At 41.3% G+C, this 16,700-nt stretch overlaps 1 pseudogene; it reads right to left on the bottom strand.

The window, feature by feature from the left end:
• The window catches only part of LOC129496912 (52 kDa repressor of the inhibitor of the protein kinase-like), a 59,563-nt pseudogene extending 43,726 nt beyond the window's left edge, over positions 1-15,837 (bottom strand).
• Between the last annotated feature and the right edge of the window lie 863 nt (positions 15,838-16,700).

The following is a 16,700-nucleotide window of genomic DNA, read 5'->3' as shown; positions in this document are numbered from 1 at the left end:
TCAGATAATCCTTAAAAGAAGAATATTTAAAATAAAGAAGAGATCAAAACCATAATGGGGGGTGGGGGAGAGGATGCTTTATTTTTAAATGCCCACACACATAAAATATAGAAAAAAATAAAGAAGAAAGTAAAATTAACCTCAATTCTTACCACCCAGACATCTCATTTGTACCCACAGGATTTTAATTTACAGAGATGACTAGCGATGACATAGAGAGGTCACTATTGAAAGAAGAGCTCATTACTCACATTTCCCGGGGTGGGGATGCCAAGCCAAGCGGGCCCCCAAGGAAACATCAGATTTGGTCAGGAGCTAGAAGTAGGAGTGAGGGGGAAGCCTGCTGAGCTAATATTAGGATGTCTGTGGGAAAGGCAAGGCAGGGCAGAGCAAACATTTTAGGATTGACCAGTTTGAATAATGTCCTTGGCTCTAGGCTTTTGGGGCTATCTCTAGCTGTCGGTACCTGGCCCTGGGTTGATCTGGGACAGGGGAAATACTGATTTGGCTTGCGTCAGTTTTGTGTGTGTGGGAAGGTAGTTTGTGTCCAAATGAGACATGTGCTTCTAGCTTGTTTATTATCTTTAGGAATTAGCTAGCCCTCCTGGGAAAGACAGTCTCTCCCTAGGGATGTAAGGCCCCTCAAGACATCAAAACATCTTAAGATGTAGAACATGAAAAAAAATGATTAACATACCAAAGGATTTTTTAACATATAATTTGATATATCCTTCCAGATACATGAAAGCATATACATAAGCATGTGAGAACCTATACATACTCCACAAGCACACAGACATAAAGGTTTTTTAACCAAAAAAAAAAAATCACATTATACAATCTATTTTGTAAATTGCCTCCTTGACTTAATATGTCATGAAAGTTTTTCCATACCAGTATTATCAAACTAGTCAAATTAATTTTTAAAAAGATTTATTTATTTATTTTAGAGAGGGAATGCATATGTGCACAAGAGTGTGTGCGCATGCCTGCGTGGAGTGGGGGAAGGGCAGGGGTCGAGAATCTCAAGCAGACTCCTCACTGAGGGCAGAGCTCAATTCAGGGCTCGATCTCAGAACGCTGAGATTATGACCTGAACCAAAATCAAGTCAGACACCTAGCCACGCAGGCACCCCTCAAATTTAATTTCTGAATGATATTCTAATATATAGATATTTACACATTAACCAATACATACATCAATTAACTAATCTTTTATTGGTGGATATCTAACTTACTCCTATTTTCTTTAACATCAATAATGTTTTAATAATCACCCTATAAATACTTTGTGCATTTATTTTCTTAAAATAAATGTCTATGTAGAATAGCTAGATCAAAAGATTTATAAATTCTCAAAGATTTCTATATATTGACAAATGGCTCTTCAAAAAGTTGTATTAATTTCTGCTTATACTAAAAGCATACAAGCAGTTCCCGTCTTCCTACATCTTTGTCAACAGCTAATGTTCTTTTTTCTAATTTTTGCTAATATATATATTGAAAATGGTATGTTCAATTTGGTGCATTTTTATTACTAATAAAACTGAAAGCATTTAAATATGTTTATTAATTATTTTAATGCTTCTTTTGTGAATCCCTTTTTCATATCAACTTCGGCAAGGAATTTAATCTCTCTGAGGTTCAATTTTCACAGCTGTAAAATATCATTAATAGATCCCACATCTTAAGGCTGAAGTACAAATCAAGTAGACTAATGTCAATGAAAACACTTTAAAGCCAAAATAACAGAGAGGATTCACGTATTCATTGAACAAATATTTAATGATCACCTATTAAGTACTGAACTGTGGACTACATTAGAAGGATACAAAATATAGTCATGGCCCCGGTTCCAGATATATTGGTGGTTCTGATATGATTTTGGCATCTACAGTGGGTACCTAGAAATTTTTGAATGATGAAGGGATACCTAAAAAAGGAGAAAGCTATCTTGTCAACTTCTCTGCAATGTTTCTGGGGTCATACCTTGTCAAGAACCTATTGCCACAGTGCCCAGTAGCTCTAGATCCTGAATTTGGGGGAAATGAAATCATCAATGAAATGCCTTTGCCAAGTGCCATCAGCAAAAATGCTGTGTGTCTTTCCTTCCCCTTGTTTTAATTATAGAAGGCTGTTAAAAACAATGATATATTTCAGAAACACTTCTTGTTGCTGGTCAGGCAGTAGATATATCAGAGAGAGCCCCTATCTCCTGGGAAATTATTATGCTAAAACAACAAAACAACAGCAATAACCCGATAGCCTGAAGGCACTGTACTCAGAAAAGTCAAAAGAGCTCAGCGGAGGCTCAGTTCAATAAAGGAGATTCCAAACACAGCAGTCAGAATGGGGCCAGGCCTCGGGGGTTAGGTCACGGTCCTCTCACTGTTTTCTGGTTCTTGGCTCATCTTTGTTACACAGTTGTGAGTGCCTAGGCCTCTCTCCTGTGTGGCTGTGTATTATTCCATCATAGGTTTTAAAAGACTATTTGGAAGAAATGCAAATAGCCATTACTTTAATCTCCTAGTAAATGGATATGTTCTCTTGCAATAGGAACAAGGCTGGCATTTTCACAGCTTCAGACTGGATTAAATTTTCTAAATAATAACTCCTCCTTACTCCTTTCTCTTTTGTGCTCTCGAGGATAAACTCAGAAGTTGAAGTAATGGATCAGAAGCAGCAGTGACTAGCGCAAATTAGTCTCCATTTTGTGATATATTCTTTCTCCTGCGGGAATGAAAACACCTTTGCAACCTCTGAGTAGCAATTCACGACCATTCCTCTGCCAAATGGACCTTTAAAAAGTGTGCTTGCTCCCCAAGGGGACCTGCTCCATTTTTATTTATCACCGTAGTCTGCCTGGGACCATCCAGTAGAATGTGCACACCAGCAGAAGGGCACCCCTGGTATTACAGAAAGCATTTATTGGGGGGCCAGGAGACTTGAGTTCAAGTCTTGGCTCTGCCACATACTAGCTGTGTGACCTCAGGAAACTCACTTTGGATTTCGGTTTTAAGATCCATTCTGTGAGCCTTTGGGGTATTTCATCTGTGAAAGAGAATTTGGGAACTTAAAAGATTTCTAAAGCCCCTCGGTATCTAAGAACTCTCTCTCCTCTGCTCTGAAGGCATTTGGAGGCTCTATAAGGCTTAGCTTTTTCTATCATGGACAAAACATACAGACATTCAGTACCTGTTTCTGGAGCTCCTCCTGTGTGCCAGATACCATGCTCTATGCTGGAAAAGCCAGAAGTAAGGAAACAAAGCCCCTTCTCTGAAACAAGTCACAACTTAGATCAGGAGATAGGTCCAGAAGAAATTTCAACTCCAAGACCTGACAGCTGTGGAGACACCCATCTCATTTAACAGAGAATCAGAGTGTTGCAGAACGTCCAACTCACACACCCAATAAAGATGGGGGAATCCGATTCTTGAAGGTTCAGAGAAGATGGTGTTGAAACTGAACTAGTCTTTATGTACAGAAGGTACTGCATTTGAGATGATAAAGGATAAAATTTAACCACCACTTACCATCCTCCCTGTCACATCTGTGAAGTAACAATACACATGGAGTTAGGTTGAAATTTTAAAAATAAAAGGAAGGAAGGAGGGCTGAAAACCCATCACATAAGTGGATAAGGATAGGAAAGCTACTCTGTGTATCTTTTAAAATAGATCAGACTGACTTCATATATGAAAGGGTTCTGATATTATTTGTCAATATGATTCTTGTAAGAAATATTTTGTGAACATGGGCCAGGTTCTGTGAGGAAAACAGAGCTGAGCCTGACAAGAGGCAGAGTACTGCACCAGGTAACAGCTTCTCGTCTGCCCCCCCAAGCACTATGATACTTTCTAAAAAGGGCTAAATTAATCAAGACTGATGGATCCTCTCCTCAAATTCAATAAGTATATATAAAATATAGGGAGTGGCCCAAGCTGATCCCAACACAAGTGCAAACATGGCTAATAATTACTAGAAGATGAAAATGAGTCCACTCAGCTTGCCATAGGGGTACCACCAATGAAGCTCAATTCAGATCAGTTATGGGGCTTCACTCTTAATTGTACTGCTTACCTTATCTTGCTCAGAGAACAACCAGCTAGTTTTTTTTTTTTTTTTTAAGTCTCCTTTATCTCCTTCCGTTCCCACTTGGCAATACAGGAAGGACACAAATCTGGATCATTAGGGTGCTCCAACCTCTGTCTCTGCTCCTGGTTCCTAATCAGCTCAAACAGGAAGGCCCTCTTACCACTGGTGAGGCTTCAATCCTGTGTTACTCAGGGGCACACGCTGCTTTGCTTCACTTTCTCTATGCTTCCCCAATATATCTTCTCCCAGCACTTTGATCCAGTTTCTCAAAATATAGTCATTGACCACTTAGTACATGGGGGTCTATGTGGGGCTTTTACTTCACAGATCTTTCCCCATAGAGCGAGGTAAAAAATACAAGCAGAAGCAGGAGTGTACAAGTTTAAAAAAAAAAAAGTTGATGTTGTTTGCCTATTTCTATGGTATAAACACTCACATCACACAATGGCCTGGTTCAGTCGATCAATGTGAGGTCACCGAAAGTAGAGTCAGAAAGAGATCAATGCAATGAGCCCTTACTGACCACCATCAGCATGCTCCAAAACACTACTGACCAAATAAACATGTGCTTTACAAACTCTTATGCACCAAGGTAGACAAGTGAGAAAATTGTAAGTAGTAATATTTACCAAACACTTACTATATACATGAGCAAGGTGCTAATTATGCTATATACATCATCTCATTTAATTTTTAGCACTTTGAAGTAAGTTCCACCGAAAAAGCAATTGGGCCCAAAACATAATTAGGTAACTTGCTCAAATCCAATAGCTACTAAATAGTGAGGCTGAAATACACTCATGTGAGTCTGTTGCTCACTTCTACACTCTATTTTTAGCTTCCACCTTCTAGTGCCTCTCTTAGAAAACATGTTAGTTTGAGAGCATCAAAAGGGGTACTGAAGAGACTTGGGATCAGAGAATCAAAGAAATTCTTTAAAAGGCAGTCATAGCTGAAACCTTGAAAATTAATGAGTTCTGTGGCAGAGACTCCCATGTCTGTTTCCTATAGGGTACATGAATAGACTGAACTTCCCATTTCCCTTGTGATTAGGACTAGTCTCATAAATCCTTTAGGCCTGGTTCAGAGATTCTTCATTCTCTACCTTTCCTTTGCACCACCAAATGGGGGCATCTCCAAGGACCTAGAGGGCAGAGAAGTCATGGAGACAGAGGGAGCGTAGGTTCCCAGAAGGCCATGAAGAAGGCTTACCAACGAGGAATGCCATCACTGGGCTGTGAAGCAAATGAGGAATATACTTTCACTGTGTTCAATCTCTTGAGGATTTTGAATTTATATTCTTAGAGCAGCTGTCAATACCTTGCCTACTGCAAGGAGTAGACCAGACAAGAAAGGCAGAGTAGGAACGGAACAGGGTTCTAAGCAGAAGAAACAGAGTGACCCAGAGGTTAGAACCATGTTCAAGGAACTGATGCAGAGTCCATTGTAAGATGGACAAAGAAATGAGATACAAGGTTTGAAAGGTAAACAGAACTGTAACATTCAAGTCTTGAAATCATTTTAGAGACTTCAATTTTATTTGAAGAGTATGAGAGAGCCATCAAAGGGGTTCACAAAGTGGAATGAATACCAGGATCAAACACGTGTATTAGGAAGCTCCCTCTGGCTGCAGTAGGAGGGTGAATTACAAAGGGCCAAGGCAGCACCCAGGGAAGCAGGTGAACAGACTGGTGCAGTAGCCCAGGGAGAGCATGATGGTAGCCTGGGCTCAGACGATGGCAGTGGAGTTGGAGAAAAGTCAGTAGATGGAAGAGTTACTTAAGCCTTCAGGACCTAACACCACAGACCCCAGTTTCACTACAGGGATATAAGCCACAGCAGGATCACCCTTATGTCTCGCCATCACTTTTGCCATGACAGACTATTTCCAGAGATAGAAGCAACAGCATGAACTAGCACCAGACATAATGCAGATTCTATACCCCTCAGGATTTTCTTAGTTGCGAATAATAAAAACTAAAAACTAACTCTAGCTAATTTATTTTTCTTTTTTAAGATTTTATTAATTGATGAGAGACACAGAGGCAGAGACATAGGCAGAAGGAGAAGCAGACTCTCCACAGGGAGCCCAACATGGGACTCAGTCCCAGGACCCTGGGATCATGACCTGTACCAAAGGCAGACGCTCAACCACTGAGCCACCCAGGCACCCCAACTCTAGTTTGTTAAAGGACACTGGGTCCTTCACAGAACATCCTAGAGGGACAGAGAAGCAGAAGCAGAATAAAAGGCTCTGTAGCCAGGAATAACAGCAAGATAACTCCACAAGTCAGTGTCATTGGAAACCTCACTGCCCCCACTGCTGGCCTGAGGCCCCATGGCTGCACATCCACCAAGGCAAGGCTGGGGACAGACTCTGCTGCTTTGGGAAAGTCAGTGTAACTGTTGTCCTAGCCACAGTCATTATCCCTCAGGTGCCTTTTTCTTTGTAGCACCAGCTTCCAGCTCCAAGTTTGAGAAGGATACCCTGCTTGCAAATACCAATGCCACACACCAAAACCCTGGCTACAACAGAAAGTAAAGTAGGATTTTTTTCCTTTTTTTTTTTTTTTTTTGTCTATCCTGACAGGCAATGGCCTATATAAGGCAGTAAATTCTTCAAATGTAGAAGTGTGTTGGAAGATGCCAGATGGTCAAAAGGAATGAGAAAAGTTCACCTGGTGAATTGATTGTCCAGGAACAATTACATCTGAAGTCTTAATTGGTCTACATAAAAGCAAAGAATTAATGCGGCCAGAAACCCAGAAAGGCCAAACATGAACTGAATTTACCTCAAAACAATCAGGAAACTAAGAAGGGATAACCAACATGAAGACACAAATCCACTCACAGTCTTCAAAATACAGGCTCTGCCTTTCAATGCATCCTTCAAACTATTTTTAAAGTAAATCAGTAGAGAATCTAACAGGATTAACTACCAAAAGCCATTCTATGGAGACTCTTTACACAAAGCAAACAATTACCCCTTAAACCCTTATTGATTATATTGGTTTACTCCAAGTAGGATCCAAGCATTCAATAAACAAAGCAGATAGAAAGTGATAGTGGTTATTAATGATGCAAGGAATATCTGGTGAAGGATAATGTGTCTGTGGTTGAAACCTATGACCTGGTTCTATAAGAAGTCATATGAGGCCCCTCTCTGGCAAAGTGCAAAGAGTCACACAGAGAACAATCCTATTGTAACTGTGTAGCCATGAATTGACTCTCAATTTACTGAACTATTCAACATCTAAGTCATGTAACACTTTAGGGCCCCTTTCATATACCAGTTCCTGGGCCAGTAAAACACTAATGGGAAGAGAGGCAATTAACATAGTCCCTGCCCTTAAGAAACCGCACCCCCTCTACTGGGCAAGTCTTTATACATAGACAATTATAGTACATGGACTAAGGACCTTATAGAGATCAAAAAAGAATTCTGGATCCAGAAGGAGAAAGTATTAACTCTGGAGTGAACACAGTTGGCTAGAGGGAGATGGTGGCATCTGAGCAGGGTTGGGAAAATGAGACTGTGTAGAATAGACAAAAAAGCCCCTCTAGTGCAAAAGTGCAAAGCTGCAGAAATACAGGTCATGGCTGGGAATGACTAAGAGGGCTGTATCTATAGCACTGGGTACTTGGCAGAGAGGGGTGGGTAGACTCTGCATCTGGAAGGGTAGGCAGGGACCAGATGGTTGAGGACCAACTGTAGGGTGACATTCAAACGAGGGCACATTTGAGGGGAGTGCTGTGATGCTGGCAACACAGGTATAAAATGTCCCAGCCTCTGGGCAAACTGAGATGCATGGCCTTCGGTACCACTCCATGGATATTTTTCTCTTAACCAGGGGAAACATCTGATATTTTTGAACGTAGCAGCGCTGTGGGTCATGGCTGTAAGTGAGATTGGCCACTGAGCAGCAGTGTAGCACACAGCCTGGAGGGAAGCTGTGGGAGGTCACTGTGATGACTTAGTTGAAAAATGAGACCCTGCTGGGCAGCAGCAATGGGGACAGGATTAGAGAAGGAGACCCAGAAGAGGTGCTGCACAGGGATGCATTTGTAACCAGTTGGCTGAGTATGCTCACGTATGTAGTCAAGGACAGGCTAGGACACACACATTTTCAGAGTAGGGTCTAAGAAACAGATGACTTCCGCAGTCTGAACCCTCTAATGATGGGCGTTTAATCTACTCATGGGGGAGTCTGTTATTAGCCACTTGCCTCTAAAACATAAGCCAAAGTGCCAGATCTAACAGTACAAAGCTCTCCATATTGTACAAATCAGGAGCCAGCCAGCAAGATTTCCTGCCCAAAAGTATCTTCCTCACCTGCCAGTGATCAATACCTGAAATGCCTCACTTATGATTAATTCCTTTGGATCTTGGAGATTGCTTTTGGCTTCAGCTGTTCTCAACTATAATTCAAGTCCCTTGGAAGGGAAGATTCCTTAAGTTCTTATTAGCCCTATTCAACTTATACCTCTCCCCCCAGGACCTCCCTTACCATCCTTAGTTTCTTGCTTGGTATCCATACAGATGACCTTATTCTTCTGTGTTCTCCCTTCCTGGTTTCTAATCTTCCTGAGGGCAGAGACCATGTCTTACTCATCTTCTGGGTCTCAGCAACTAACACTGTGCCTTGCATGATGCACGGTAAATGTTAAATGCCAGTTTTACCACTTGAGATCTATAAAATCTTAGACAAGCTCAGTTAGTGAGTTCCCCTATCTCTAACCATCTATGGAATAAAAGCATTATAATCTAACTCCCAAGCTGTTGAGAGACCTGCATTGGAACATACTGGAACATAATCTATAAATCTTGTGCAAATATGAGTCAGTATTCACTTGCAACTAGCATCATTCCTGGCAACTAAGTGTGTGTTGATGTAAGAACAAGTGCACAGCTCTTTCATGAACCAGCTGTGGGAGAAGGGCCTGAAGTTTGGTAGGGGGCCACCAAGGGGTGGGAGCCAGGATGAAGAAACATGCTGGAATCACAGGGTGGGCTATTTATCTTCCTCTGATGCTGAGGCAAAGAGGAAATGTCACACTGCCCTGCCTTCAGAGCTATCCTCAAAGAGGGGACACTGAGACTTTGGAGCTATTAGACCCCAGCTTCCCAGATCATCTCTGCCTCCCTGGACTGCCTTGTCTGCAACTTTTCCTTGTCGGGGTTTACTATTCATGTGTCAGCTGCATGGCCCAATTGCGATGTTATTTTCATTTGCTGGGTTTTAGTTGTTTATCCAGGTTTCTTCATCTGCCTCTCTTTGAATTTGTTATCTAAATATATATCTGCTGAGCTTGAATTATTTTTACTTCTTTTCCTTCTAGCTCCCTGGCCAATTTTGAAAGCTGCCTCTCTAAACAGTCAATTTACAAGTGGGTGATTTAGAACATCTTTAAGCAAAGCTCAGTCTCATTATTTTTATAAACCCCCTCCTTCCTTTCCGCTCTCCTCCTCAAGAAACACCAACTCTATAAAAATCATGCACAGTGTAAGGGGCCCTGAGACATAATGAAGCAAACCATGGAAAATGTGGTTGATAGAACTATTCACAGGAGCAGATGGTAGGTCGGAAGAAAAGAATGCTGGCACCAGGGATGTCTCTTGAGACAGGCAGTGCCCACCTCTGAAAAAAAAGAAAATGGAATAGAACAGTGACCTAAAAGCAGTGGCCTTTGGAAGAACATTAGAAATTTAGGGACAGTGAAGCCCTGGGAGACAAAATGTCAATAGAGCAAAGATGCTGCAGTCATCACACTGTCTACACTGCATGACCCCTGAGAGGAGAGACAGTGCTGTTCCTTGGTGTCAGCACCCTTCTTTGAGACTATCTATAAGCTGCAAGGATGGCCACAGTGAAGCTTAAGTTAGTACTCAGGCCATCTGTTAGCATTTATCTGGGTCAGGGATACTTAAGAATTTAACAAGTTAGAAGGAAAATTGTCTAGCTTAATTTGGGATGTTTCCCACTTTTTCCTGTTAGAGAATCATCTGTAACCCACTTTTACTATGTGTGCCCAAATCCTGGATGAAGGGTCTCTGGCAATCTATTTGAGTTTAAGAATTTGCTTCTTTAGGGACATAAAAATAGTTTTTTTGTTTTGTTTTGTTTTAAATCTGATTGTCCAGAAATCCACAAAAACTCCATTTGCTATTGCACTGGGGAAACTAGACTACAGTGAAATATAATATTTCCAGAAGAAAACATTTGAATCTAAAATAAGGAATCAGGAAGAATGAAACAGCGAAGTGAGGAGAAAAATCTATCTCTGAAAGAGCCACCCACTCGGTGAGCACTGAATAGGCCCCGGATGTGGATCTAGGGCTGATAACTTGCAAGCTATGCAGATCTGCGTGACAGCACAAGCCTTTCTCCACAGCAGTGAGGTTCACCCAGCTTTTCAACTTGAGTTTGACCTGGAAGGGGGTTTGTCTAAGCAGGTGAAAAACTGCCCGAAACATGCACAGAGATTAACCAATCAAAGAAATTCACTTCCAGAAGTCAAAGAGCAAAATTTAAAATCCTAGCTTAGTTCTTTTATAATAATGAGGTTGGGAGGAGGAAGAGGACGGGAAGGGGGAGTCCTAGCATTAAATCCCAGCTCTCTGACACTCTGCAGGTTCCTAAACCTCCGTGAACCCCAGTTTATCTTTAACACAAAGGAAAGTGAGACCCTTGCTGCAGAACACCGGCAGGATGGAGTGTGAGGTGGTATTTGTAAAGCACCTAGCACACAGAATAAGGGCAATGGGGGATGATGATGGTAATGGGGGATGATGATTGGTGACAGCAACAACACGGATGGAGGGGAACAGGGAAGGAGAAGGTGGAGGAGGAAGGGGAAAGAAAATAGATCTAACTCTTCAGAAAGAGGGGGAGTAGCAATCTCTATAAAAGTAAGTCAAAGTTATCTAAAGAGAAAAGTCAAGGTAGAAAGACAGAATTCAGTGTAAACAGAGGCTTCTTTTTAATTCAATTTTCTTCTAGCTAACCAAAAAAAGATTTTTAAATGCCCAAGTTAGATGAATACGTTACACGTTGAAAGATATGCTTCTCACTCCTGAGAATGCTCCAAAACATAGAATTCTTTATTTTTTTCTAATTGCAAGTTGCTCTATTTTATGAATACATAAATGCCTTGGTTCAATTCAGTTCCAAAGCAGGTAAAAAAAAGTCACACTATGTGTCAGGCATTGTACTAAGCTTTAGACCTCCAAAAGTCTAAAGAAAAAACAGGAGTCTATAATTTGGATGGGGAAAAATCAGACTGCCAGACCACTGAAAAGGATGCCATGTGGTGATGCCACAAAATTACTACCAGAAAAATGCAAATGAAGCACAGATAAGGTAGTATTTAACTGTCTGGTGGATTTGGGACTCTTCTCTAGGAAAGTAACATTTGCATGGGTCTGGAATATGTACTGATGGGAGTGGGCAAAGTAGGGAGGGGCAAACACATCAGGAGGAGGGAACAGAAAGATCAAGATTGAAAAGTGGATGCTGATCAGATCTGTATTTTAGAATGATAACCCTGGAGGTAGTGTAGAGTGGAATCGCTGGGGGTTCCAGAAGGCAGCAAACCAACAAATAACACTTGCAATCTTTCCAGTGAGAGACAAATGAGCCAAACTGTCAGTGGTAGAAGATTCTGTATAAATCCAAACAAAAATGGTAAAAAGTATATCACCCAAAGAATGGCAGGACTCCCCAAATTACTGGCCATTTGATCAAATCTATGAGCTAAATTTGAGACCAAGCTTTACCTGCCTGCCCCCCAAGATAGAGAGATAGATAGATAGATAGATGATAGATGATTGATAGATGATAGAGAGATAGATAGATTTGAGAAATAGAGACAGAGAAAGAGACAGAGCACAAGCAAGAGAGGCAGAGGGAGAGAGAATCTCAAGCTGACTCCACAGTGAGCCTGACGCAGGAGTGGATCTCACAACCCTGAGATCACCACCTGATCCAAAACCAAGAGTCAGATAGTTAAAAGACTGTGCCGTCCAGGCACCCTGAGACCAAGCTTTTTTTTTAAATACTTTTCTCCATCTCTGCATCTGTGTTGGGGGTGCCCCATTCAACACCCTATTATTATAGGTACCCAGTGCCCATGTGCAGTTTTATGGGTGTTTTGAAAATCTATACACAGGATACACACATGCTTTAGACTTTCCTACTCTTAAATTCTTGAACAAGTCTTGAAAAACTTGAACAACTTCTCTACCTAGGGACCCATACTCTTAGCCTTCTAAGGAAAATTGGCTGGTTCAAGTATTTCCATACTGAAATGTTCATGGGCATTTGTGGTATTTTAGTAGTTGCCTTCTGGAAACATGCATTGACCTGAAAAATGACTCCAGGGTTGGAATTTTCAGCGTGTTGATATGTCACAGTCAGGGCAAGAGAAGGGAAAATGAATAATTTGAAGCAGAGAGCCACATTAGCACCCCTCAGATAATCACACTTCCCAGCGCTTTCCTGATTCACAGCTATGTGTAAGCAGCTGCTGTAGGAAAAAGAAAATCTATCATTGATTCTAAACACACACACACAAAAAAAGGGATATAAAGGGTAAAGATTATTTTTTTGTCTATTTAAATGTATGTTCACAAGTCCCATATGGGGAAGGGAAGACTGAGTGTGCTTGATGTGTTGCATGATTTACAAATGTGTTTTATTTTTTTCCCTGCTGTGACGACTAAGGTGTTACTATAGCCTCCTGAGTTTGGGGTGGGGGTACTGGGTGAAACCATGATTCGAAATGTACTGTTCACAAAAAGTCTGGCAATTTCATAAGTGCAGAGTCATTGTGATGCCAAAGCCAATGCTGCAAAGTGGAGTGGCAGATCCAAGAAGCATAGTAAAGGCTCATCTCTTCACTCAGAACTCCTGCAAATATACACTGAGCTCCCACAATGTCCAAGACAACAAGAGGAACCAAAATGCAAAATTTTTAGATCTCTCCCTCAATTTCAAAACTATTAAAGAGCCCAGGAAATACAGGGATAAAATAAAAATTCACAAAGTGGGCATCTCAATAAAGTGGGAAGAATGCTAGGGCAGTAATAAAGAAAACTGGATTCAAGTTTGATATTTATTTGCTGTGTGACCTCTTGGACAACTCATTAAGTCTCTTTTCTCATCTATAAGACAGTCAAGGATGGAAAATAGATTTCAAGTGAAGTGCCGACTCTAACCAATCAATAGTGACTTCCTAGAGCACTGTGATGATATGGCTTCTAAATTACACCTGGGTTCAGTGGGAAAAGTGCCATTTTTGATTAGCAATGACTACCATGAGTTAGAAAAGGGAGACTGTCAGAGAGGCAGAGCCATATATATGCCATCCCCTTGACTAGATCACCATAAGTTCGAAGGGGCTGGTTCACTTTCAATCTGCTCACACAAACTTACTGAATACTTTCAATATGGTTGATGCTATGCTATGGACTGAGATGCCATTAAACCTATGACACAGACTTTGCAATCAATGAGCTCATAATATATTATAAATGCAGACCCATGTCCATCTATAATGTGGTGTGATTAGTGCAATATTATATGGGTAAATACAAAGGATTATATGAACATAAAATAGGGAGCATGCTGTTCAGGGGAATAATATTGACCGACCAAGAAGACTGACCTTGAAGGATGATAAGGAGATTCTAAGTGGAGAGTCTTATGTTTGAATGCTTATCATATTCAGAAAACAACACAGAGTCCAGGGTAGGTAGACTATCAGGTGTTTGGTCAAGAGTAGTAAGAAATAAAGCAGGTAAGTTCAATTGGGGCCAGTTTGATGTGTGCTTTGTAGAACAGAATAACAAGTTTGAATTTTTCTTGCAGGCAATAAGAATTTACCAAAGATTGTTAAAGTCAGAGAGTTACATACCTGAGTTTGTGTTTTAGAATAATCCCTCCAGTGCCAGAGAGAAGGTAGGTGGGGTCAAAGTTCTACAACAGAAGCAAGGGTCCACTCAGAATTCTGCAAAAACCTCCATGAGAGAGGGGCCAGATTAAAGCCAGGGGATGCAACAGGTCTCTGTGGGAAAGACAATGGTAAGATTAGTAGCACAGTGAATGCATGAGAACTTCAGAAATATGAGAAGCCACAGAAGCCAAGAGTGATCAGGGAACCCACTCCTGGGTGGCTCAGCAGTTGAGCATTTGCCTTTGGCTCAGGGCATGATCCTGGTCCAGGAATTGAGTCCCTCATTGGGCTCCCTGCAAGAAGCCGGCTTCTCCCTCTGTCTGTGTCTCTGCCTCTCTCTGTGCCTCTCATGAATAAATAAATAAAATCTTTTAAAAAAGAAAAACTTCCTTTAAAAAAAAAAAAAAAAGAAGGTATAGCTGAAGTTAGGAGGGGCTGATTGATTGGTGCCCCCTAAGTCACAAAGATGGCTAGCAGTGAGCTGTGGTCAGAATTCAAGCCAAATGGTCCTTAACTTTACCTAATTTCTGTTAACTTCATGTTAGTGTGCAAGGTTGAGCAACATTTCCCAGTGTACACCACAGAATACCAGATCTACCAGATGCTAGTTTAAGAGAATAAAGGTCTTCATAAGCAAAGACATTTGGAGACATTCTTTAAAAATGTTAAATGAATTTGTTTCTAGAGGACCTTCCTCTAACATGCCAATGTACTTATGACCCCTAAGAGAGGCATACAAAACTGGAATGTCTCCCAAACTCAATTAACTACAGGATACAGTTGTCAGGGGCTGCCTCATGGGGTGAATGTCACACAGAACAGATTCCGGTAGCACAGCACCAATTGCCTGAAAACACTTATGGATGTTTTTTCTTTTAAAGAAGTTCTTCCAATTTGAGAGGACATCACTCACTTTATTCTTACCATCAATCTCCTGCAAAGAAATCATTTTTCTTCGGAGTCTTAGAAGTAAAGAGATCAGATTTCATAGGGTAAGAAACCACGTGCAGAGAGGAAATTCAAGTACAACAGCCCACAGAAATCAGTGAACAGAAGGAACGAGTTGCTAGGGAGGTGACTGAGACAAAGCACACAACCAATGTGGTCGACAACACCTACAGAATTGCTATTTCTAGAGAGGTTTGAGGCTGGAGGAAAGTGCTAAAAGGAACAGGAAGCCAAGTGTAGGATGAACCAAAAACACTAAGTAGGACCTTTCCTGTTCCTGAAATTCCTTTATAGGCTTTCAAAATTGGATTTGCCTATTATCATCAGTTACTTCCAAATGTTAACATCTCTGGTCTGTCCATTCAAATGGTCTATTTGGGAGAAGACCGCCAGACAGTTACATATCCAGCTTCTCAGTGATACTGAGCTCAGTATGTCCAAAGCCAAAGCCAGTGCACAGGGAACTTTGAGAGGATTAGAAATAGGCATTCCCTCAGGTTCCCTGAGTAACAGTGCCTTTGGAGAAATTGGAAATCCTTTATTCAAGCAAAAAAATCCCTGTGCAAAAGCATGTGGCTTTGGGGCAGAGCACCAACTGAGTGATAGCTCCCACTCCCCTTCACAGCCAGTCACCGTTGTGCAGGTACCACCTGAATAATCATGCTCTGTCTGTCTCCCTCTTCCCATGTGCTGTCCATGGTAAATCCTTTGAAAAGAGATGCTCTTCCTCTTTCTTCTAGTTCAAGAGGCCCTAATCAGAATAGTGTCATCTGGAAACCACAAATCTGAGACTTGCAAAAGGTACTGAACTAAGACACATACCATTTCTTTCAGCGCCATCTTGGCCATTGGCTGGGTAAACTCAATTTGGGCAAACTGTTTCACCTCGTGGGATTTTATAGATTGTGAAAATGGCCATAATTCCTGTGTGCCTCCCATCAAGTCATGAAATGTTTCTCCACCTCCTGCACATGGGCCAGCCTTGTGACTTGTCTTGATCGATAGAATGCTTTGGAAACAATGTCAAGCCAGTTCAGAATCTAAGGCTCAAGAGGCCTTGCACACTTTTCAAATACTTCCACTCAGTCTCTTAGAACCCTGCCCAGCCCCTCTGTGAACAAGCCCAGGCTAGCCTGCCAGGCAAGGAAACACGATGTGGAATAGAGCTGAGTGGTCTCAGCTAAGGCTCTCCAAAGCCAGCCAGGCCCCAGCTGTCATGGTGGCTGACCACAGACCCACAAATAAACCCAGCCCAGAAAAGTTGGATCCAGCCTAGATAACCAACCAGCAGATAGTTAGCTAAATAAATAATTATTATTATTATGTTATGCTACTAAGTTTTGATTGGCTTGTTACATGACTATAGAAAATTAATACATGGGGATATGGCTTCTTTATTTGCAAATTGAGGCTAATCCCTAAGATTCGTTCTAGTTAGAAGATTCTATGAAAACAATAGGTTGTTCAATCCAGTGATCACTGTGCTATCTCTTCTTTTTGTTGTTAGAATTTCTAACAAGGGGGGGGGACAAGATTATCAGCAGAAGCCTCTTACAAGGCTCCTCTCGAGAGTTTCTTTCTCCATATTCCACTTTTCAAATGAAAAAAAAAAAAAAAAGCTGCAAGGGTCTCAAAAGCCAAGCAGAAAAAAAAGGCTATTGTTTTATAAAGAGGAGTGTACAAGGCTAGAGAGAATTGGATGT

Source organism: Nyctereutes procyonoides, unplaced genomic scaffold, assembly GCF_905146905.1.
Source record: "Nyctereutes procyonoides isolate TBG_1078 unplaced genomic scaffold, NYPRO_anot_genome, whole genome shotgun sequence".
NCBI lineage: Eukaryota > Metazoa > Chordata > Mammalia > Carnivora > Canidae > Nyctereutes > Nyctereutes procyonoides.
The sequence above is the reverse complement of the archived record's forward strand: the minus strand, read 5'-3'. Positions and strand labels throughout refer to the sequence as shown.